The sequence below is a fragment of the Crocodylus porosus genome, unplaced genomic scaffold, assembly GCF_001723895.1.
Source record: "Crocodylus porosus isolate Cpor-Errol unplaced genomic scaffold, CroPor_comp1, whole genome shotgun sequence".
Taxonomy (NCBI): Eukaryota; Metazoa; Chordata; order Crocodylia; family Crocodylidae; genus Crocodylus; species Crocodylus porosus.
In genome coordinates this window covers 72,802,675-72,827,079 of record NW_017728949.1, presented here as the reverse complement: position 1 = coordinate 72,827,079, position 24,405 = coordinate 72,802,675, and the positions used below count along the sequence as shown (strand labels likewise).

The 24,405-nt window shown below is 41.9% G+C and overlaps 1 long non-coding RNA gene across 1 annotated transcript; it reads left to right on the top strand.

The window, feature by feature from the left end:
- Nucleotides 1-544: 544 nt before the first annotated feature.
- Nucleotides 545-22,976, top strand: LOC109322919. Its single transcript, XR_002104508.1, has 3 exons — nt 545-685; nt 15,531-15,536; nt 22,965-22,976. It is a non-coding gene; the product is annotated as an uncharacterized LOC109322919 (long non-coding RNA).
- The last annotated feature ends 1,429 nt before the right edge of the window (nt 22,977-24,405 follow it).

The following is a 24,405-nucleotide window of genomic DNA, read 5'->3' as shown; positions in this document are numbered from 1 at the left end:
AAACACTCTGCTCTTCAGGGCCTCAGCACTTGAATGTCCATACATGCAGCTCTGGGTAAGTTTCTCTACCAGGAGAACTCTCCCAGAATATACGAGTAGACTGGAGACTGACTGGATAAGCAGCACTGCAGAAAAGGATCTGTGGGTTATGGTGGCCAATAAGCTGACTATGAGCCAACAGTGTGCCCTTGTTGTTGTTACTGAAGAAGCCTATGGCAAACTAGGGACCAGTAGTAGTAGCATTGCCTAGCAGATGGAGGGAAGTGATTCTTCCCCTCTACTCAGCACTGGTGAGACCACATCTGGAGTTCTGTGTCCAGTTTTAGGCCCCCCACTACAGGAAAAGATGTGGACAAATTAGAGTGAGTCCAGCAGAGGGCAACAAAATGGTTAGGGGGCTGGGGCACGTGACTCCTAAAAATGAGGCTGTGGGAACTGGGTTTATTTAGTCTGGAAAAGAGAAGACAGAGGAAATTTACTAGCAGCCTTCAACTACCTGAAGGGGAGTTCCAAAGAGGATGAAGCTAGACTGTTTTCAGTGGTGGCAGGTGACTGAACAAGGAGCAGTGGTCTCAAGTTGCAGCAAGGGAAGTTTAGGTTACATATTAGGAAAAACTCTATTACTGGGAGGGTAATAAAATGCTAGGACAAGCTACCCAGAGAGGCTGTGGAACCTCTATCTTTGGTGGTTTTAGACAAAGCCTTGGCTGGGATGATCTAGTTGGGGATGGTCCTGCTTTGAGCAGGGGAATGGACTAGGTGACTTTGAGGTCCCTTCCAACTCTAATTTTCTATGAATATATGAATGTGTATTTGCATTTTAAAATAATAATAGTTATACGATTATTCAGTTATTCAGCCAATTTATGATGCCATAAAGTGGCAAAATAGTCCCAAATATACCCCACAAAATATGTGGAACATCTTTGTGGCTCTTTTGTATGCCGCCATAAATGGCATCTGTAGCACCCCCATGCCTGTGCGGACAATTAGCATTTGATTGCCAGCATGGAAACGGGGACAGGGGTTGGCATCAGGACTGAAACAGCCCTGTTCCTGATGCCAAAAATGTGCTGCCAGAAAAGCAGGTTTCAAGTCTCCCTGGTAGGGAGTGACAAGGGGCTCCAGCCACTGGGAACCTGGCAGCTCCTGAGCCTGGAAACCTTTGCAGCCTTGACCTGAAGTTCCCTGCAGGGTCTGCAAGGCACAGCACTTCAGAATACTGAGTTGCAGAGAGATGAGATACACCTTCAGTTTTTAGATATCCCAGAGGACAAGGACCCCAGAACAAGAGAAGCTTCCTGACCCGAGGATCCCAGTGCTCTCTAACTTCTAAAGACTACACATGCATCTGGACTATCCTTGGGTTGGGCTAACAGTTAGCTGATTGTTAGCTGAGTCTTGAACCAGACCATACACAGATCCAGAAGGGGTAGAGTGGTGTGGGGCACCCTCTCCTTTTGGACTGTGCTGTAGAAGTCACAACAGAGACTTTTTTTTTAAAGTCCCCAAATCAGGTATGAAACCAGTCACGCTCCCCTTCCTGCTCATAGCACCCCTTCACTTCCTCTCCATCATGAGCAGCACACCCCCTCTCCTCCCATTTGCCTCCTACCCAATTTTCCTTTGCTACTGACCCTGGGACAAGGCCTCCAAAGTCACTCATGCCTGCTCCAGTTATGAACAGTGGCAGCAGCAGTGACAGTGGGTAGTGTGGGTGGCTTCCCTGCAGTATTCCCTGCCTGCCTGGGAGCAAGCACAGAATGGACAAATTCACCCACTGTCACTGTCCTCTGCTGAGTCTGCCTGCAGTGGCTCTGGAGCCCTTCCCCAACCCTCCCAAATCATTTTACAGGCTCAGAAGGGTTGAGGGGAAAGGGGTTTCAAAGGCCCTGAATCCACACCTGCAGCATTGGTTCTACATCCATACACATTTATTCATAATACCATGAGACTGTTGGAGCTGTCTGGAGAACCCAGAAAGTGGGACACAGCTGCCCTCTCTCCAAGTTTCACGATTAGGCTGCAGATAGCTCAGCAGTGGCATGACCAGGATTGGAGAAATTTCATGCCCCATTGCCAAGACCATGCCTCCTGCCATGCAATGTATGACAATGCAATGTTTGGGGTGGGGCATAACATTTCTCTGATCCCAGCTGCATCATTGTTTTAACATGGGCCTTAGTCATAACAGAGTTCCCTTTCCTTCCTGTGAAGGAAGGAGACATATTTGTTCCTCCACCAGCTGCTTGGAGGAACAAACTGATGAACAAAACGTTCTCAATTTTTGACCCATTTTGACACTACCCAACATAACCTGGCTTAATTACAGCCTCCAAGAAATCAGCTCGTAGAGAATTCACATGTTTTAAACAGTTTCTGGATTCTCAAATACATTGATCTATGCTGGCAATCCGAAGGAACCCCAGAATCCTAAAGATGACAATGGTTTATGCTCTGGCATAATATATCTTTCAACACAAGTCAAATAACAAAATTAGGCCAGTTTTCCATTTTTCTAAAGAAGAGAGAGAAAGGAAAAAGGAAGCCAAGAGCTTTTTTCCCTTTATCTAGACTCACCACATTCTCACTATGATCAGACAATGTGAACATACGACTTTTTGGAAGAAAACAACCTGATTGTCACTAAAGAAGTTCCAGTTCTTTAAACTGTAACTAATCCTTCTTTTCCATTAATTAATTATTAGCAACACATTTTTAAATAAAAGGGGTCTTTAAGCCTACAACATTCTTGTGGAAAGTATGTTGGTAGAAACAACATAGGACTTTTTTAGAGGACTCAGTAAATTGTTGGAAGATTCTTGTTTTAAAGATGTTGGAGGTCATTCTGTTCCATTTTGTCAGAAGGGGAGCAAAGCATAAATAATTCTGTCAATGACCTATAACTTCAAGGTCAAAGATTTTACAGATGTATTATGAATTTCTTGACTATAATTCGCTTGAATTTTAGTTTTAAAAAGGAAAAAAAAATAAGTTTTATACATTTGTACATTTAAAATCTCTCTCTTTTCCCAACATTTCTCAGCTTGTGGTATACAAATCGTCTTTGTGGTATATAGGGATGTTTGGAGGCTATTAAATGGAATAAAGACTGTTAACATTAATTGGGTTGCATTGGAAAGTCTTTTTTATGGATGTGAATCCAATGGAAATAATAAAAGCCTATCCTTTTGAGTTATTCTAAATGGAAAGAAATACATTAAATATATATGATTCCTGGAATCTGTAAACTGTCTGCAATAATTAATATTTCAGAAGCCCATGAAAATAAATTGGAGGTAAGGAGCTACAAATGTAGCTTGGAATTCCAAATGTCTGATCCAAAACTATACAAGGTCAGGGATGGAATTAACTTCTTCTCTTTAAGAGTCTCAGTGGTTGTTAAAAAGTTATATAACCATAACAAAAATTGGACTGGCGTCTGAAAGGAAAACTCAAGGAGAATTACTTACCTAGATGGTCAATACCACTCTAAAGGTTCGAGAACTTTTGCAACTTCTTCCTGAAGGTCAGTTCATGCGGTATCGGGCACTGTGTTCCAAGTTCCTGAGATTTAGTAACAAGGAACACAACTATACACTTTCCTGATTATGAATGCTGTTACATGACTGGACATGCAGGAGTAAGTAAACTTTCAAAACCCTTGTTCCAGTACATACTGGGGTCATGTCAAAACTAGAGGAAGAATCCTTAGGGACAGTTGTTTAGTTGCTTCCAAGTCCAAAACATTACACAGAGCAGTTTCTGTTCAGCAAGAAGGGTTTTGTTTGCATTTTGTTTATTTTGAAAAAAATATATAGTTCTCTACTGGTTGTGCACACCGAGATAACAACATTGATTGAAAGTCCATACCATGCTACTAAAATGGGCACTGGGAAAAGAACATGTTAAATCATTAAAAAATAAAAACAACAAAAAAAGACATTGTATCTCCTTAGTCACTAAAGGCATTGGTCCACAATTTTAAAGGGGAAAAAAAAAGAGTTAAAGGAGTTATAAGTTATAAATCCTAAATATTACACAATGTGCGTTTATTAGTCATTCATTTTCTACCCCAACCTCTCCCCAAAAAAGGGCAGAGGGTGGCTTACAATAAACAATAATACAATAAACAATAATAAAAAAAAAACCCCTGAAATATTTCAAAAACTATTATGTGGTATGCTAAAGGCCTGTACAAAAAGAAAGGTTTTATAAAAGCCATCCAGGCTTGGACTCTGGAGGACCTCTCAAGGGGGAGGATATTCCCTGAGGATAGTCACTGAGCAGTGACAGTGAAGTAACTTCATATTGCAAACTTGGCATACAGAGGGTATACAGAGGGTACATGCAGGTAGTTGTTCTTAGCTGACCTTAGGATCACAGTGGAGCATAAGAGAGGAGGCTATTCCTCAAGTATGTAGGCCCCAGGACATTTAGGGCTTTAGCGCCAACTTGGTATGTGATTGTCTTAAGGCAGTGAAGATTTGCATCTTCTAGGTTAAATTATATAGATATAATAATATATAATTTAACCTAGAAGATGCAAATCTTCACTGCCTTAAGCTACTGAAAGCCTTTACAGACTCTAAAACACTGGAGTAATGTACTCCCCATGATCCACTTCAAACAGAAGGCAGGACTACCATGTTCTGCAGTAACTGCAGCTTACGTTCCTCCAGGACAGCCACAGAGCACACTGCAGTAGTCTAGCCTGAGTTTATAAAACATGGATGACGCTAGCTAGACCCAAATCCGAGGAAAAAAGGTTGAAGCTCTCACCAACTGGAATTGGTGAAAAAGTTGCGTCAAGCCTGCCAACTGAAAATCCATGTGCAGCAAATGATCCAGGAGCACCCCAAGAATACTGACTTGAGTGAAAAGGAGCCTGAACCCCAACAATAATAGGTGCCCAAGTCTTGAGGTCTGCCAACCAACCTGTCTTATCTGGATTCAGTTTTAGCTGGTTCACCTGCATCTGCACCCAGAAGTGGATCCAGGATTTACAAAATGGGTATGTAGGAGCAGCAACAGGTTATCCTGGGGTAGTTGCACCCGCCGCCCCACCTCCATCCCAGACTCCTGCCTCCAGCAGGGTGGATAGATCACACCAAGAGAGCAGCAGCTGGAGACTCTAAGCCCCCTAAGTAGATAAGGAGTCACCCCCTCCCCTGTTTATAGGCACATCCCCTCCCTACTGACTACTGCCTCTGTCCCAAGGGTGAGAGGAGCTCTGGAGCTGCTCCAGCCATGCAGCATGCAGGCTGAGCTCAGCTCAAGACAGGGGAAGCACCAGCAGATGGATGGGTTCCCTCTCTCCATGCTGGCTCTTAGGGTGGCAGGGAACAGTCATGGGGACCAGGCAGGGAGCAGGACCTCATTCACTGCTGCTGTCCCAGATTGAACCCAGTCCCTGTGCAGCTTAGCTGGAGCAGGAGAGGAGCTCCCCTTGACCTCAGGACAGCAGGGAAAAGTGGCAGCCGCAGGCAGGGAAGGGGAGAATAGGAGGGGACATGTGTCTGAGCATGGAGGGGTAGAGAGGGGGTAATTTTGCTTTCTTCTGGGACTTAAAGTTCTAGGCTCCTTCTCTCGATGTCATCAGAAGCAGGGATGCAGCCACAGTACTGCTCCTCTTCTGCATCCTTATCTGCTTACATCTAATCCCCAACTTCAGCCAGGCACTGGGTAAGGACCAAGAATGGAGGCAAAGACAAAGACAGAGTTGGGCATCATCAGCAAACTGATGGCAACTCGCTCCAAATCTCCAATGGCTTCAGATATACATTCATGAGGAGGGGCAACAAAATAGATCCCAGAGTGACTCCACAGGAAAGGTGCTGAAGAGATGAACGTTCACCCATCACTCCATGGGACCTCCATGCAGAATGAATTAAAAGCAGTCCTACAAATAGCCATGTCATGCACACACCTAATGATGCTACAGACTCTAAATTAAAGGCCACTGAAAAATCTAATAGGATCAACAGGGTACAATTTTCCTTGTTGATATCTAAGTGAATATCATCAAGGCATGAGCACTGTCTCTGTATAATACACAAGATGAAAACCAGATTGACAGGGTCCAGGAATCCGACAGCATCCAGATGCATCTGGAGTTGTGGGATGACCACCCATACAAAGGCCTTCCTCAAAAAGGAAAGTATGGAGATAGGGTGATAGTTGGCTTGGAAGTCAGCATCTCAATATGTGGTTTTGAGGAGGGGCCAGATAATTGCAGACTTAACATCAAGTGCCCTGCTTTAACCAAAAGTGGCCTTATTCCCCCCTGCCTAGCTTTTGCAGGTCTAGTTCACAATTGGACACTCACATCCCTCCAAGCACATCCTCTGCTGTGGTTGGTGACAACAACTGGAAATGGTCCATGTAGACTGGACAAGACTCAGACTCTTCAGTCCTAAAATCAGACTCTGCATCTTCCCCAGGCTGTGATGAATGTAAGCAATTTTGTCTGCAAAGCAGGTGGCAAGCTCATCACAGTGGTCTGTGGATGATTCAGTTTCTAGGCAGAGACAACCCAGATTAACTAGGCTGTTCACTACCCAGAATTGTTCTGCATTTTCCAGATGCATGGCACTGGAGAAAAAAGTGCTTCTCTACTGCCACAACATAGTACTTTAAAAAAGATCTGTGTTGTAATCAGGTTGTCAGGAATGGATCTGCAGTTGGGCTGAAAACATTTACCTAGTAACCATGAATAGTAGGGGGGAAAAAAAGCAATGTTTTGTTCAATTTACAAATGAGATAAAATGGTAAACTCTTCAGAAGACCAGACATGGACAAGAGCAGAAACAGCCAAGGCAGCGACGAGTGCCCTGGACAGGGAGAGCTGGAGCCAGCCTTCTCCCAGGGATCCTCTAGACCCAAACTTTGTAGGCAAGTCACTGAAAATGCTCTGAGGCTACAGGAACCCTCTCCTATGCCACCTGACTTTGGAAAAAATCTGCAGAGAGGAGTCAACCAGAAACTAAAATTGCTGTTGCAGTTCTTTTTAGACATTTTGAGAACATTTTACAGGTTTGGCTGGATTCTGTTTCAGAGCTCACTTCCCGTTTGTTCCATCCTGCCCCGTCTTTCCTTCCTCTCCCTTGGTCTCTTTACCTTCATTACCATCTCCTATCCTCTCCTGTTTTGTTGCCTCACACCTCTCCCTGTCTTTCTTTCTCCGTTTTACTTTCCCTGTCTGAAGTAGCTTCCCCAAAACCTTAGAACTGACATGCTGTTGTTTGCCAACACTTGTCCACTCTGCCTGTAAGTTCATCCTGTCCATTTAGATGCTTGGGTCCTCAAGGCAAGAATCAACTATTCCTTTTTATGCTGCACCTGCCAGGATGATGCCTCATACTCAGTTGACCATTAGGTACTACTGTTATAACCATGATTTATAGCAATAAAGAACTATTGCCATGGCAGCAAAAGACAGAAGCAACTTTGTCTGAGTACTTAATGGAAAACCTAGAAATGTTGAAGCTTAGGTTGAAATGTTCCTGTATGTTATTAAGCTTGCTGTCACACATTACAGTGAATTTCTTCACTGTGTTGAAGAAACTGCTGGAAAAGGCATTGTTTCTTGAATCAGTATAAAATACTTTCTAAAAAAAGGTACACACCCACACACAACATCCCAAATTCCATTTGCAGATACCTAACTTGTAGGTCTGTTTCTCAAATACTCCCGGACTATTATCTTGACATAGGTAGTCTGATTTCTGCAGCAAAGCAATCATAAAATGTTGGGAGAAGGCTGAATGGATTTGGTTTGACACAATATGGCAAGGACAAATAGTCTATTCCTCAAGGACAAATATAACTACTACTTAACAACACAGTTTTGCTTTCATACCCATTTACAACTACACAGAGCAAAAAAAAAAAAAAAAAAATCACCAAACCCCAATAAGTGAGAAAAATTAGATGGAAGAAGGGACATATTCACAATATAAATTCTGTGACTGCAGCAGAATAAGAGCCGTGAGAATTTGGAGAGAGAGAGAGAAAGAGACACATGCATCTTCCTACTGGATTCCAACCCAGAAAAATTACAGAATATTATATGTTGTTGTTTACACCACCATAGGAATAACTTTATTCAGGTGAGTCCCTACTGGGATTATTTACCTGATCTAAAAGTTGCTACTGTATCTAAAGGGCTCAATCCTCCAATCATTTAACAGCAGTTGCAAAAATTGAAATATATATTATTATGAGGTTCATAGCTTCAACAAAAAAGCTAAAGATGAAAGTACTTCTCCTGTCTCTGCTTGCATTTAGCACAGACGTAGGTTTCAACAGCTCTTTACTCAAAGCCCACTTGGCTTGTCATACTCATTTTGTTTATTAAAAAACTAACAAGGAACATTAAACAGCTTCCTCTTTCATTTTTTTTTCTATGAGAAAATTATAGTTAGAAGCAGCCTACTAGTGAATGAGTATTGAAATATATGGCTATGCTCCATGCAGGTGCTACAGAAAAAGATGCTTTTAGCATCAAATGATAAAAGCTGTGTAGTTTTATGTTTCATTAGCTTCTACCAATGAGCTAGCCAGCAGGGCCTGAGGACAATGGAGGGAGGGTAGTGCCTGAGGGCAATGGGAGGTTCCTTTGTACATTAGAAAAGAAAATATACGGTAAACCTTTCATAGTTTGATATCTGAGAGGAATGGACTCTTGCCCTCCCCCTCCTTCTTCCCCCTAACCTTTAGAGAAGTGATGAAAAATCAGGACTGCTACCAGTACCCTGCCAAATTATTCAGGGTTGAAACCATTTCCATTTGCAATTTAAAAGCCAGTTCTACTCCCTTTGTTCACTGCTCCAACTCTCCGCTGCTGGCAAGGCCATAAGTAAAAGCAAGTGAAAAAAACATAAGCCATATTTATCCAATATTAAAAGCATCAAATACATTGTATTTGCACCTACCTGTATTTCATCAGAACTGGTTAGAAGGGCACTGGAACCATCATGCTTCATAGAAATTTGGTAGCAGCTTAATAGCCCTTGTACCAGATCATTTCCCATCCGATCCACATAGGCAAGTGCCTTATGCACACACCTCTCCCCCTTTCCCATATAAAAGTGAGTGGGGACAATAGCATTTGCTGCAGCCCCATTCCCCATTATGCGAGATCCAAACAGCATTTCATTAGGCTAGGGTCTTTGGAAGGGAAAAATACTAAGCTGGACACTGAGCTTGGCCAAGTATAAACGTCACCCTCCTAAGAAACAGTTTCTCAAGCAAAGACAGCCTATAGCATATTGGCTCTGGTGCAATGGCTCTTCTCTTCTTACAGATCCCAAATATCTTTAGTATGTACTCACACTTATCTGTGGGGGTTACATGGGTAGAAGTTCCCAGTAGCACAGATTCAATTGAGGAGCACTGTAAAGTAGAAGAACTACTGGTCCCAGAGCCACTGTGGATGCACGTGCTTTTGCACATACTCCATGGTCACGCCAGCGAGGGCCACATGGGCCACACCAAGGCAAGCCACATGACTCCAGGCCATGTGCCATGCAGGTGTCCTTGCTTCTGCCACGCATCAGCACAGGTACCTCTGTCTGCCTGCCTCCACCCACCCACCCCACTCTGTACCATGCACCCAGACTTACCCCTTCTGCTCCCTGCACCCCACCCCACACTACCCTGCCCCCTGAAAGAGGGAGGGGCAGCCTGGAGCCACTAACTGCTGTTGTAGCCTGAGTGATAAAGAACGTGACCGCTAAGTAGAAAGTCAGGGACCACAGTTGAATCTTGCAGGCCACATGCAACCCATGGACTGCCAGTTGGACAACCCAAAGTATTTATACAGATCCCTGAGGATCTTCTACATTTGCAGATGGACTTCTTGATATGCTCTGTGGACCAAGGGGGGTAAGCTTTCTTATTCCAGGAGATCTTTGTGGATATTTCCTCCTTCAGAGCCTCCACCCCAGGAGTTTTAGCATGAGGCAGATGTATTATTATTATTTTAATAGAACAACAAAATAAAAAGTGAACATGGAAAAGCAAGCCCCTTAGGTCAAAGAGCTTTACTCACTCATTTCAAGCAAAATGCAATGGCATGTGGAGCAGCAACAAATCAATAAGAAGTAGGAGAGGAAAGTGGGGTGAGACATCAATAAGACAACGGTACTCAATAAGGCTAGGACACAGAGAGATGAAAGGATGCATTCCCCCCCCTAAAATGAGATAAGTGGATTTAATAAATGAAGAGAAGACTAACTGGCAGATTTGTTGTAGGTGTTACAGAAGTGGTGAGGGATTTTAAAGAGGAGAACAGGTAGCTAAGCCTAGAGTAAAGAGTTGATACCTATTGCTGTGCAGAAAGACAAAAACAAACGAACCCCCCCCCCCCCAAAATGCAGATGCAGAGAATAGAAGTGCTTTAAATTTGAGCTGATGCATTGGCTCTGGATTTTCAGCACTGCTTCATTTGTTGCCCCCAATGGATTGCCATTCTAAATTTACTTTAGATTATGCTGTGCTGGGAGATCCTTCTCTTGGGATCATTAGGCAGCTCTCAATTTAGTTTTCCAATAAAAATCTGAAAGTTACAATTTAGTGGCACAGCTGCAGTTATTGAAATAATTTTGCCTCTGTTGGTTAAGGGCTGTAAGGGTGGGTGGAAGGTGAAGGGGGGAGGGAGAAGGAGCGGAGAAAAGGTCAGAGATGCAGGTAAGGAGAAGGACAAAAGGAAGGACTACGAGGTTCACATCACCAGAAGACGCCAAGGCAAGGAGAGGTAGAGGATATTAGCAAGGACTACAAAAGGTTTTACTCTTATTTCACTGAATTCATATTTCACACTTTGTAACAAGGTAGAAAATGTGGTTCCTTTCAGAGAGAGAGAGAGAGAGGATGCTATTCATCTTCTATTCCATACACTGTATTGCACCACTTGCACTTCCCTTCTAACCTGCCACAGAAAAAATGAAATATACAGCTAATATAAATGTGTGTAAGATGCAGATGCAGCAATGGACACTGGTATGTAGAAGAGACAGGTAACTGAAAAATCCTTTCTTGCCGTGTTGATTTTTTAGAGAATGTAGACAGAGCCTGAGCTATACTAAGCATTACAGTTTGCAATGCTTGCTGAGCTAAGTAGACAGACAATTTATCTTACCTGTAAATACCTATTGTCACCGAATAACAGTGTAAATGGCATTTCTCCTATGGCTATGATCAGTCTCTAAATTGATGGCTCTTTGCTTACATCATACACTAATAGGCATATGCAGCCAATGAAACTAGATGGAGTCTAATGTCCCATGAGCATCTGGCTGTCTCACTAGTAGATTGTAGTTCCCATCTTCCTTGGCTTTACTTCTTCAGTTTAGTTGGAAGCAGTGTAAATAAGGACTTTAACACTGCATTTCCGATACAGTTAGGATCTGAAGACAGAAGGTAACTGGAGTAAAAATGATCACAAAATGACTGAGTTCCTGGGATAAAATGGTTGAATTGACTGAGTTCAACATAGCGAATTGTTGAGTAGGGTTCCTAGGATCAAATTCTAAAGGAAAAGCTGTGGGAGAGCAAGTAGTTACTCAAAGACAGTATATTAGACTGACAAAATATCCTGGGGCAAAAGAATAGCAGTAGTATACAAAGAACCCAATATGGAACACTTTGATGAAGTGAAAAAAAAATCAAATAAGCATTGTACAAAAAAGTGGAAACGAAACACACAGATGAGTATAAAGAGAATAGCACAAAGAAGTAGGCAGGAAAAGAAAGGTAGAAAAGCTATGATCTGGAATTAATTACTGCTAGCAAGGGACATACAAAGCAACAAGAAAAAGTTCTGTACAGATAGTAGTAGGAAGATAAAGGAAATTATAAGAAGAAAACAGGAAATGGATGACAGAGAAGACTAAGTTCATCAATGCCTCCCTTGCTTCAATCATCATACACAGGCGAAGGTGACTAGTGACAAGACACTTAATTTTAAGCAATTAACGTTAGGGAGAGACATTTGCACAGAAGAACAGGGTAAGAACAGGTTAAAGAATATTTAGTTGCATTAGAGGTATTCAAGTTGGCAGAGTTTGATGAAATTCATCCTATAGTACTTAAGGAATTAGCTGAAGCAATCTCTGAACCATTAGCAATTATCTTTGAGAACTCACAGAGGACACAGGTGGTCCCAGTGGAATGGAGAAGGGCAAATATTGTACCCATCTTTAAGAAGCAGAAGACAAGGACCTGGAAAATTAAAACTCAGTTAGACTAACTTTGATATACAGAAAGATACTGGTACAAATTATTAAATAATACTTATACAAATACCTATAGAACAAATAGGTGATTAAAAGGCCAATACGGATTTGTCAAGAAAAATGTTGTGTCAAAACAATCCAATTTCCTTATGTGAGAGGGTAAATAGCCTATCAAATGAGGCAGAATAGGAAGACTTGATATATATTTACTGCTGGTGTTGCAGAAGCGGTGAGGGATTTTTGACTTTCACATGATGCCTTTAAAAGCATATGGGCTACGTGAAACCACCATAAGGTGATTTCACAACTGGGTGAAAAATTCTTATGTATACAGTTTCAAATCTGATAGTAAATTGGGACGTTTATGGTGTGGTGCTGCAGGGGTCTCTTCTACCACCCAAGTTGTTGATAAAAATACTGAATAGAACTGGATGCCAAACAGACAGGACACTTCAAAAACTGCAGATGACACCGCACTGGGTAGGCATTACCAGGACATTGAAAGACAGGATGAGGATCAGAATTTAAAGGGATCCTGGAGAAAACAAACAAAAGAAGTACTATATCTGCAAGATTAAAGTCAAAGAAATGTATGATGTAGGAATGCCCAAAGGGGAAAGAACTGCTTAAACATTACTATGTAGAAAAGGACTTGTATGTTCTAGTGTACCGCAGACTCTACGTGGGTCAGTAATATGGTTCTGTTCCAATGGGAGGGGGAAGGAGGGGAAGATCCAACAATAAAGGCAAATCTCATTCTGGGTTTTACAAATGGGAATGTCATAGCTGAGGATACAGGAAGTAATTATTCCTCTCTAGTGGACATTGCTGAGATTTAATTGAGGTTTTGGCTTCACACGTTAAGAAAGACAAATGTCAAGAAATTGGAGAGAGCACAGAGGAGAGCAAAAAGAATTATGAGAGTTTTGGAAAACATGAACTGGAGGAAGGATTGAAAAACTTGCCTCTATCATGTGTATAAAAGAGGAGGGACATGATAAACTGTCTTCTAACACGTATCAAGTAGTTGTATATAACACGTATCAAGTAGTTAGAGGGCAGTCATCAATTGTTCCCCAGACTAACTGGAAGCGTGAAGGGTTAGGAATCCCTTTCAGTGGAAAGTAAGAATAAACCTGATATTTATCTGTGAAAGCTTATCCTGCAGGATGCTTCTCCTGTCTCAGAGAACGAGACAAAAAAAAGTAGATTACTTCTTAAAGCCCTTTTCTCCCTTACATTTCTAAGGAGTTTTCTTGTAAATCACTGTCTAGGTGTCATGATTTGAAGACAGCACCTGTTCTATCCAACTCTGTCACTATAGTTATTGGTACAAATACTGTGTCTGCTTCCAAATTTCGGTTTGTGAAAAAATTTCAGATTTGTTTCCATACTATTGTAATTGAACACTCTTCTCCATCTGTCTCACTGATAATACATTTTATGTACAATGGATAGGAAGTGGACATCATCCAAAATATTAATATTTCAGGAATATTTTAAATTAGGGAGTTTCCTGTAGGAAACACTTTACTTGGAAAAAAAAAGAAGAAAAAAATGGGGGGGGGGAGGGGGTTGCATGTCATGGCCCTAATTCCTGAAGCTAATATTCCTTATTTACTTGAATTTAAGATGACCTCCCAATAATTTTTATCTATGGAAAATTTATAATTTGTGTAGGTTTTTCATGGATAAAATCCAATTATTGGAGGCTCTGCAACACTCACAGAGCCTGCCAGCATATAGCAAAGTTAAGTGGGGGAGGGAGAGGGGCAGGTGGGAGAACCTGCCTGAGGCTGAGTAGGGAGGAGAGATGGGTGAGGAAGAGGCTGCAGGGGAGAGATGGCGAAGGGAGGCAGGCAGCAGCTACAGCGATGGCTGGGCCAGGACTGGAGCCCAAGCCACAGCAGTCCACCACCCTTGTACTCAACTCTAAGACAAGGCAGAAAAGGTTCTTTGGGTAGATGTACTATCTTTTATTAGATCAACTGAGTACCTGGAAAAAAGTTCTTAGCAAGATATCACATCTACCCAAAGATACCACATCTTGCCTGCCTCTGTCCTTAGACCAACACGGCTACAACCAAAAACCCTGCTTCTAGCACAAGGTGATTTTTTTAAACCTATTCTCAGGCCAAGGCTAGTATGGAAGCACATGTCTAGGTAGTATCATGAGATGCTTAAACATTGGTACAACCATGCCACAAGCTAAATCAGAAGGGATATTATTATTTCATTTTAAAGGATTTGGACATTAAAAGCTATAGGTAACATTACAGGAGCAATGCTTGGAATAGAAAAACCTAAATACATCATTAACAAGGGAATTTCTGTACTAGAGAAGAGCAATATAGTCCACTTCATTCAGACTTCAGATTGGTGGCTGCTTGAGAACAAAATATATTCCACCATACTTCATTTAGTTATGCCACACTACCAGAAAGGGAGCATTTTTTGACCACAATCAGTGAAAAATTATGTGTCTTAGCAAGAATAATTAGTACCTGGTACTAACTTGGGTGTAGTGCTATGCTAGCACAACTATATTGCTTTCTGTACTTGACCTACATCTTCTAGAGCTGACCAAGATGCTTCTCCATGGCACTAACTTTACCACACAGATAAACCCCAAGTCTGTACTATTTTCACAGGCAGATGAAGGAATGCTGGGTTTTTTTGTAGTTTCTACACTAAATAACAACAACATGCTATACCCCTCAGGAAACAAAAACTTCTAGTTAAAATATAAAATTATCAGTCTGGAAGAAAAATCACAGCAAATAAAAAAGTGCTACCTTGGAGAGCTACCTGTAATATAATAATTAAAGCGAAAAGTAAAAATAAAAATCTGAAAGCTCTACAAGTGTCCTTCCTCAGAGAAAAAGCCTAGAAGCCTCATATCTTTAGTAATACAGAATACAAACCAAGCTGAGACATGCATAATATGTGAATCTCAGTGTGAGGTGATATAATTTATGGAAAACTTTCTCTTTACTTCAGTAGAACTATTAGGAACAGAAGTGGCCACCTGTTCCTCATTTCAAAGAGATGCGAGTTGTTTCAAGCATAATGTGGCTTGACCCAGAAAAAGAATAATTCAAGGAATAATTCTCCTCTACTGCTGGGCACATGAAATTAAGATAAACTGAAGAAATAGATTTTAACTGAAGCAACAGAGTTTGAGTCATTTTTACAGGATTAATCATATAGACTGTTGCTGCAGACTGGTACATTAAGGGCTGTCTCATAGCTAACTTCTTAGATGTGTAGGTAGATGGGAGGGTGCAAAAGGATGTTGTCCCTTTTGTGCTATTTCATGGGCCATGAACAATTCATATGCTTGCACTTCTTGATCACGAGAAGTAAAAGTGACACAGCAGTACAAGGAACCCAAAAAAGGAGGATAAGGTACAGAAGGGACCATAAGCTTTATTGCATCCATGCTCCTTAACAAGCCACCAAATGGTTGGAGATGGGAGAAGATTGTGTATCATGCTTCATCCCGCCACTGAAAAGCAAAATTTCTTAAAATTGGATTTGTTCCTCTGTTTCCGTATAAACACTTTAAAGAGTTTCTTTCTCTTCTCCATGCTACCTTCTCCCTCCTCAGTTTATTCTTTTCCTTTCTCTCCTTATTAGGTTGACTCTCCAGGTGTAGCTGGAGGGTTTGTTATATGGTTATTAAGATGTGAGCACTCAAAAGTTCATGTGGAGGGAATGAAAGAGGTATCCATTTAATCCACCAAGACATATTTTTTTCTAAACTACTCATCAGGCATCTGAGTTAAACAGATGTCAACAAGAACAAAGTTTAAATGATTGCCCTAAAAGACTTTTTCATTTTCATGTGCTCCACTTCCTTTTGTGAGTCTGTCATTACACAAATGTTCTAGTCCTGCAGCACTTACTAAGACCGGAACTTTAACCTTACAAGAAAGTCAGAATTCTTCCTCCGTTTTTTACCATAAACCTTCATCATAGGAGAAACAAGGAGGGGTCATTAGGTCCCTCCATACTACACACATCCCTGCTATGTGCTGGGGTATAAAAGCCGTAAGAAAGAAGAGTTTGTTTTTTCTTCAGGAGTTCGTATATAAATTCTCATGAACACTTATGGGAGCTGGGAAAGTCTATTAAGTAGGAAGTAAATATAGTAGGCCCTTGAGTACAGTCTTAAATTACAAACCAATAAGGATTGTAAAAGGTCTGACACCTAAAAGATAATCTTGAAAAGTCTGTATTTGTAAGAGAGGTACAGCTTTATCTATAGCTATAGCAGTGCTACTGAAAAGTGAGCTACACTTAACTCTACTGTTATCATCACATAAATTCACTTTCTCTATGGTAAATGAGCTGAGAAGTGCTAACAACATTTAAAATCCAATTCCCAACTCAGACCTTACCAATTCTCCCTCCTCACCCTTAACTGTTAACTCTGTAGTTGTTTATTGTCTGTGGCACTCAGATATACTTTGATGAAAAAGACACATAAAGGCGCATCCAGATGAGCATGGCCATGCAGTATGTGGTACCACAAACACATCGCAGCACCACACACTGCAGTCAGGTGTTCTCCACGCTGCAAGGGCATGTTGCCCGTGCATGCAATACTTTTTTTTTTGGCCCCTTGGATATCCAAAACAACAAACAACAACAAAAAAACCCACAGAAAAAAACAACAAAATGGTGCACACATGGGCAGCACTGGCTACTGAGTAGAGCCGGGCTGCCCGGAGCTGCACTACAGCTGCCAGCCAGGGTCTGCCAAGCAGGATCACCACTGCTGCAGCCCCAGAAGGATGATTCAGGTAGGGCAGCAAGGGTTAATTGATTTTTAAGAGTATGGGTCACACATACACAGTTGCACACAGCCTTGGAAGCAGACAGGCTGTGTAACACAACAAGGCCAATGGATACAAACAGCCTGGGAAAGAGGGAGGCACATGCTACACTGTTGCATAACCTAAGATAGGAACAAGGAATTGAACAGGGAACAAGGATAGGAACAAGGAATCAAATCAGAGGACACCTTAATCTCCCTGAAGCAAGTCGGAACTCTCCAAATCGATTCCAAAAGATTTGGATATTCAGACATAGACATAGCTTTAAATGTTTTTTCTACATACCACTAGGTAGCAGGGGCTCACGAGCGCTGTAGTGCTGGGGTGCATGGAGTGTCCCACAGAGGCACAGGGGGCTCCTCAGCATGCTCGGCAGCAGACCTGGAAGTAGACCAGAAGCACTTCCAGTCCACTTCTGGGTCTGCCAGGGAGTGCGTGGGGAGACCCCCAGCACCCTCCCTCGGCTCGGTGACTGGTGCCTCCTGGGTCTGGAGGAGGCACCTGGGGTCCCCCTGTGGCTGACTGCCAAGCTGGGGAGGTGTGGAGGAGGGCCCCCAGCAGACCTGGAAGTGGAGCAGAAGTACTTCCAGTCCATTTCCAGGTTCACCACTGAGCACATGGAGGTTCCCCCCAGATTCCTGTGGGATGCTCCATGTGCCCCAGCATTGCAGTGTTCACAAGCTGCGCCTGCTACCTCAAGGTATGTAGAAAAAAATACTTTTAAAGCTGTGTCTATGTCCAAATCACTGATTTTCCAAATCAGCATCAAATCTTCAGATTCGGATTTGGCCAAATTGAATCAAGGACAGTGATCCAAATTGCTGTCCCCGATTCAGTCCGAATCCAAATCTGAATCGAATAGGGCCCACTTTGCACACCCCTAGTGAAGTCTGATGGAACCAAATATGGGGAATAATCTGGGTGGAGAACTTGTTCATAGCAATGTTTGATTCAACTGTTATTTAAGCCTAGGATTATGAGGTGATTTATTGTTCGGTAGATACAGAACACTCAACTAATACTCAACTATTTTTTTTCTGCAGCACTTGTCTTTGTACTTGACAGAAGCCATTAGCTTTTTATTAGTATAGTACCCTATCTGACAGTCTTGCTGTTGAGTCATGATCATCCTTTCATTGTCCAAAAAATGCTGGCCAGGATCTTATTGACCACTGCCATTTCCTGAATTTCTCAAGAGGTGTAGATTATCTGCCCATCCTGCTGTATGTTCTGTTTGGTCTCAGGACCAAAGTGGTATAGCCATGTTACAATCATATTCTTAAAAAATATTCTGACTTTGCTTGAAACTGCCCTAAAAGTTCCCTGGAAATATTAAGTTGTGGTCTCTTCTGTTTGAGGTTTAACATTCTAGGCCCCCATCTTGATGGAACTGCCTCGTACTCAAATCTTCATTGAGGATGACATATACTGACCCACTGCATCTCAGGCAAAAGCAGTATACTTGACTGCTGATCTTATGCCATTCACCACTGTTTCTGTGAAATACGTCAGTTTGGTTTGTAGTGATGACCCCTCTAATCTTGGGTTATTCTCACATTCTTGGTCAATTCTCCCCTGCTTGAATTCGGCTACCCAGTCTTTATTCTGCAGTGTTACCATTTCATCATTGTGTATGTCCTCACAATGATTTTCTTTGGGGGAAATTAAGCCTTTTCTATGAAGGTACTTAATCACCATGCTAATTACATACCTTATTTTTCCAATTTTCAGTGACTTATACAAGTTCTGTTCAGATAAGAAGTAACTGCTAAGAAAGAAGCATATCAACACATCAGTGCTTTGAACTGTAAAACCTGTTGGGTTCTAGTATATCATTAAAGGTCAGGGTAAATACTTTCTGAATGCCCCTTAAATAGATAGCTTTAATAACCAGCCCTGGCAAGGAATAAATTGAAAGTAATTTTAACTGAACAAAAGTAGAAGTCTATGGTTAAATAGCAATTAACATATTTGTGAGAAATTGATGCATTACACCAAAAACAGTTTTCCAGATTCATCTAGCTGAAGAGCGAACTAATTCTTGCAGCCAACTCCCTCTCAGGATTTTCAGAAAATACAGTATTTTTGAACAGACAATACACAAATTCAGTGGGGCCTAGTGGGGAAGGCAGTATGTCTCATTAGATAGCACATTGGACTTGCCCTCAGTAGACATGGGTCTTAGTTCTGGCTCTCTTACTGTTCTGCTGAGTAGCCTTGGCAAATCCCTGTAACTCTTTGTGCCCCAGATTTCCATTTAGCAAAATATAAATAATGATATTTACTGCCTTTGAGATCTACTGATGAAAAGCATAGGGAAGATGGTCTAAAACATAAAAAACAATGTAAGCATCTACCTCTTATTAGCTCACAATGGGTGTTGAGCACTTAAGTTTCCTTTTGCTCCTTGAAGGACCATCCCCACCAAAGCAGTTTTTTTGCTTTACTTTTGCACTGTTACTCAGAAATCTTTCCATATAAATAACCCTACTACACAGAGCATGTTTTCCCAGCAAGCAATAAATAATGCACCATCCCAGACCAACTGAATAGCTTGAGCATTTGCCAAGGGTACTTCACTCTGGCTGGAATACAATGGTCAGACAGGTGACAGAAAATTGATATCAGACATCCACCTGTTACCAGCACATTTGAGTGCCATAAATTAGCAATGGTCTCCTGGCTGACCTGCACTGGTGAAGGCTACATCACACAACATGAGTGGAGAGCAAGTGTGAGAGGGTAACACAAGGCCTGCCAGGTTTTGCTGCTAAATATGGCTGTGTTACTGTCTCTAACAAGGTAGCAAAGCTCAGTTCTATCATTTCTGTACGTAAGCAGTGCTTACAGCTTACCACCAATACAGGCAGAGATATTCTTGCCAGTAGGTTTAATCTATACAGCTTCTAACAGTAGGGTAAGCGATAACTGCAACATTAATTCACATTAGGGCTAGATCTAAAACTACATTAGCAAACTGTGCTCTTTTTGAATGGCAAAGTACTACAGCAGGTAACCAGACACAGTGACCTGAAAAGTGACAGGTTTTCTATACTACTGAAACAAATTGCCCAAAAATGCTATGCCTGAGGTTGCAAGCTTGCTCTCATCAGAATTCAGTACCATTACCAATAGCTCAAGGTGGAACAAACGCCACACAGAAAAGTGAGGGGAGGCAATGAAGAGGAACAGTGAGTGGAGGAAAAGGTGTTTTAACTGCTTTGTGCTTAATACACTAGAGAAAGAGAGACAGTGAATTTGCCCTTCTACCATTCTCCCGTCCTCAGCCAAAACATGCTACTTGTCCTATAGCTTCCTGGAGATGTACATGCAATTCATATGTACAATTGTACCTATCCAGGGCACAGATGTTGAATGTTGTATTTCCTAGCTAGCTAGCAGCATTACAGCAACTGGATTTGTTTGTGTTTTTTTTTGGAGGGGTGGTGGGAAAGGGATTGAGGGTGAGCAAGCCTGAGGGAATCATTCACAATTATTGCACAGCAGGAAAGAATAGTCTACTGAAACAAATCTGGGTGGCAGCAAGAGAGACAGTGATAGCTTGTTCTGTAACTCAGCTTTGGTTGATGAACCAGAAAACTCTGTATATCCTATGAGAAGAGAGCAAGACACACTGGAATGTTTGTAGCCAGCTTTCTCTTTTCGGATTTAAGAGTTTAACTTTTTGATTATTTCTGACATTTTTGGGGATGAACTTTGTTACAGGCTGTTAGCCCGTGGCATTGAGCTGATCAGATAAACTTTCACAGGGAAATGGATGACACAAAAAGAAATTTGGTGTACAACTGAAATGTTATGGCTGTTAGTTGCTGTGTTTGAAGCAATGAAAATAAATGGAGTGTTCTGAAGGTTGGTATTAAAAAGGTTTTGTAGGTGAGCAATTATTAGGCAAATATTTTAAATGGTTCATCTTATTATTCCTCCTTAATATACATTAAAATTTGATATTTCCCAGAGCAGGGGGTGGCCAACCTGCAGCACAGGTGCTATAAATGCCATGGGTAGCTCGTGTGCATGGCACCTGGAAAACTGGAGAGGGGACAGGTGGCACCATGGCAGCTAGGGCAGAAAACAGAAAGCAGAGCAACAGATTGGGCAGGGGAAGGGGATTGGAGTGGTATTCAGAGAGGATGTTGGGATAATTTTTGACATTCGTGCCAAAAAGGTTTCCCCTCTCCACCACCATCCTCAAGGGTACCAGATATTTATTATTATTATTAATAATAAAGTAAGAAATAATAGAAATTTCGTTATTAGGGCAACAACCAAAAAAATGATCTATACTTTGTAACTGGAAAACACTTTTTTTGGAGAATATTTAAATAGCTTTACTTACTCTTTGTTAGGCATCCCTCACTGCTAAGCAGAAAAAAATAGCATGAGCTCAGAGTGAAAAGTGCTGAAGATGCCTGGCTAGACTCAAGCTTATAATATTTCACACAAAGCATAAGGAAGCCTAATCTGCCAATAATACTGCTTATTATTTGCATTACCATGCATGTTTGGATCCTATTCATGGGCAAGTACCCATTTTACAGGGTTCTGCAGGAAACAAAAGAAAATGATACAATTAACAATGGACTTGAAAGACAACAGAGACAGTGAGATAAAGGCAAACAGGTAAAGAAATAAAAGGAAAGAAATGAGGCAATATTGGTTCCCCAGGTTTTTCTCTTGTCTTTCATAGTCAGGGGAAACCTCAACAAGGCTGATAGTCTCTCCTGGAGCTCCTGCAATTGTACTGCTACTCCTTTCACTAAAGCAATTTTCCAATATTCAGGTACCATTACAATGAGAAATGGATCATATGAATCAGGCACATTGTTTGGTATAATTTTGTTTACCGGTATTTACTAGAATCGTATACAAAGTCCTGGTTCTCTGCAAATAATAAAAACAAACTTCCTATGGCCCAGAATTTACCAAATGGATCCAGACCATGCCATAACAAGAAATGTAAAACCTGCCAACATATCTCCACCACCCCCACAATTGCTACACCCCACAACAGAACCATCACCATTCCCGGATCTTACACCTGCACCTCCAGAAATGTAATCTCTCATTCAGTGCAGTAAATGCCTTAATGGAAAACATGTATGAGAAACCACACAATGACTGCATACCAGGATGAACACACAGTGCAAATCTATGAAAGACAAAAATACCCAAATACCTGTGGGTGCACACTTTTCACAAGACAGCCAGTCTCTCTCCAATCTCTTAGTTCTAATCCTTAGAAGGAATTTACAAAATGCCTTTTGCAGGCAAGCCTACGAACTACACTTCATCTGGAGACAAAAAAACATGGACTAAATATATATATTGGTTATAACCTGCCTACCATCTGATACCTCAGGTAACCTCTCTACAATTTACCAGGCACCAGGTCACCATTTCCTTCCTCCCCACCCCACCATCCCTCAACCTGTCTCTCACCCCCTCTGACCCTCACTGCCATGCATTTGTATTTTCACTGACCTGCATTCTTGCATACTGCTTCTATCCCATCCAGGAGAGCATAAAACAACTGCAGATGCTCCTTCTGCCTGAAGATGGGTGTTTGTACCCGAAAGCTTGCAAAGAAAAAATTTTTCAACTATTTTAGTTGGTGTAATAAAAAATATCAGATTTACCCAAAAAACCTTGTCTGCTTGTTTCAAGCTTAAAGATCACACACAAATGTTTGGCTTTTTAAAAATAAACAATTACCATAAAATAAAGAAAACAGCTTCCCCGCCCCCCACCCTTTATTAAGAAAGTGGAGGGGAGGAGGAAGCATGTGTACGCAAGATTTGTGCTAGTGACTTTGTGGTCACCAAGTCACCAATTCTTGCCAAAAAGTTGTGCCTCAAAAAACAAGTTTTAGACCTGGTGCTTTTAATGCTTTTCCAGGCTTGCTTTCTGAGGATGTTGGGAGGGAGCAGTGAGAGGGCAGAGTCAAATAGTAAAAACAAACCGCACTGTGTCCTAAAGTCCACACTGTTCTATGGGAAATTTCTCTTTAAAAGATCTGCAGGCAACTTGTTCTTCTCGTTAAACCTGTAATTGCAACCGTAAGTGTCTTTTGATTAAGGATCCACATGAGGCAGCCACTAGTATGTTTCCAGTGACTATTAAGGACTGGTGTTCTACCTCTTGATCAGAAACACAAGACATTTTAGGTTGCACCAGATATCAAAACCTTTTGACTTAATAGCTGAAGTAAGAGATCTTGATTTTCTTCTTTCAGCGCACGTGGTCATTCGCAGTGCTTGCAAAACATTGCCAGATCAAAAACACTACTTATTTGCGTCCAATTTGCTCTCGCTTTGTCCAGATGTAGGGAACTAAAGAGTACAGACTAGTTTGTGGAGGCTCTTTGACAGATACAGAGCAAAGGTAAAGTAACATTCTGAAGAACAGAGAGAGAGAGGGAGGGAAACAGAGAAAAGAAGAAGATAATGGCTTCCAATTATCCCATTGAATGACATTTGGGCTTCATTCCATGTTGCACTGTGAACTGCTCAAATGTTGATCAGTGTTAGCACTAGCTTGTGTTTAGAGCAGTTGCACGTTCAGGCCGGCAGAGACTTTTAGATAAGAATCCCACCCCTCCCATTGCAGGCTCCACACTTTTCCCTTTGGGGCTTCCCCTATTCCCACCCCCTGCCCGTGGTGCTCCCCACCTTGTCCCCGACCTTACTTTTGGCTGCTGGTGCTGTCCCGGGGGAGCAGACAGGGAAGGGAAACCCACCTGGCCTGGCCACCACTGCCACTGCTGGGCTGCCACTCTTCTTCGGGCTGAGCTCATCCCAGTGGGGGCCAGGCACAGAGGGTTCCTCTTTCCTGCTGGCTATCCTGGGACAGTGTTGGCAGCCAAAAGTAAACTTGGTGGGGCAGGAGCGAAGCAATGGGCCAATCCGAGCTAGCAGGGGATGGGAGTGGGGTGAGGGGAGGGAAGTGGGCAGGCTGGTGGAGGACAGCTGCCCAATGAGGGTGGGGAGGGACAATATGCACAATCCAGGTCTGTGAGGTAGAGAGTGTAGGTGTGGTGTTTATACTAACATGTAGCTTAGAGTGGTCACACACTGGTGCAATACAAATTGGGTAACACCAATCAGAGTGGCAAAGCTTTAAGCTGCCTGTAAGGGTGATTAAAAGCCACCAGAAGTTCTACCAGTGGAGCCAGATGAGCATAAGACCTTTGTTTTAAGACTGTTTGTATGCGAGAGTGTTGTTATATACTACCTTTCGGCTATACTAAGAGCTCTTTACTGGATTGTCCATGTATTAAAACATGAAAACTAATGCTGAATGCTCTC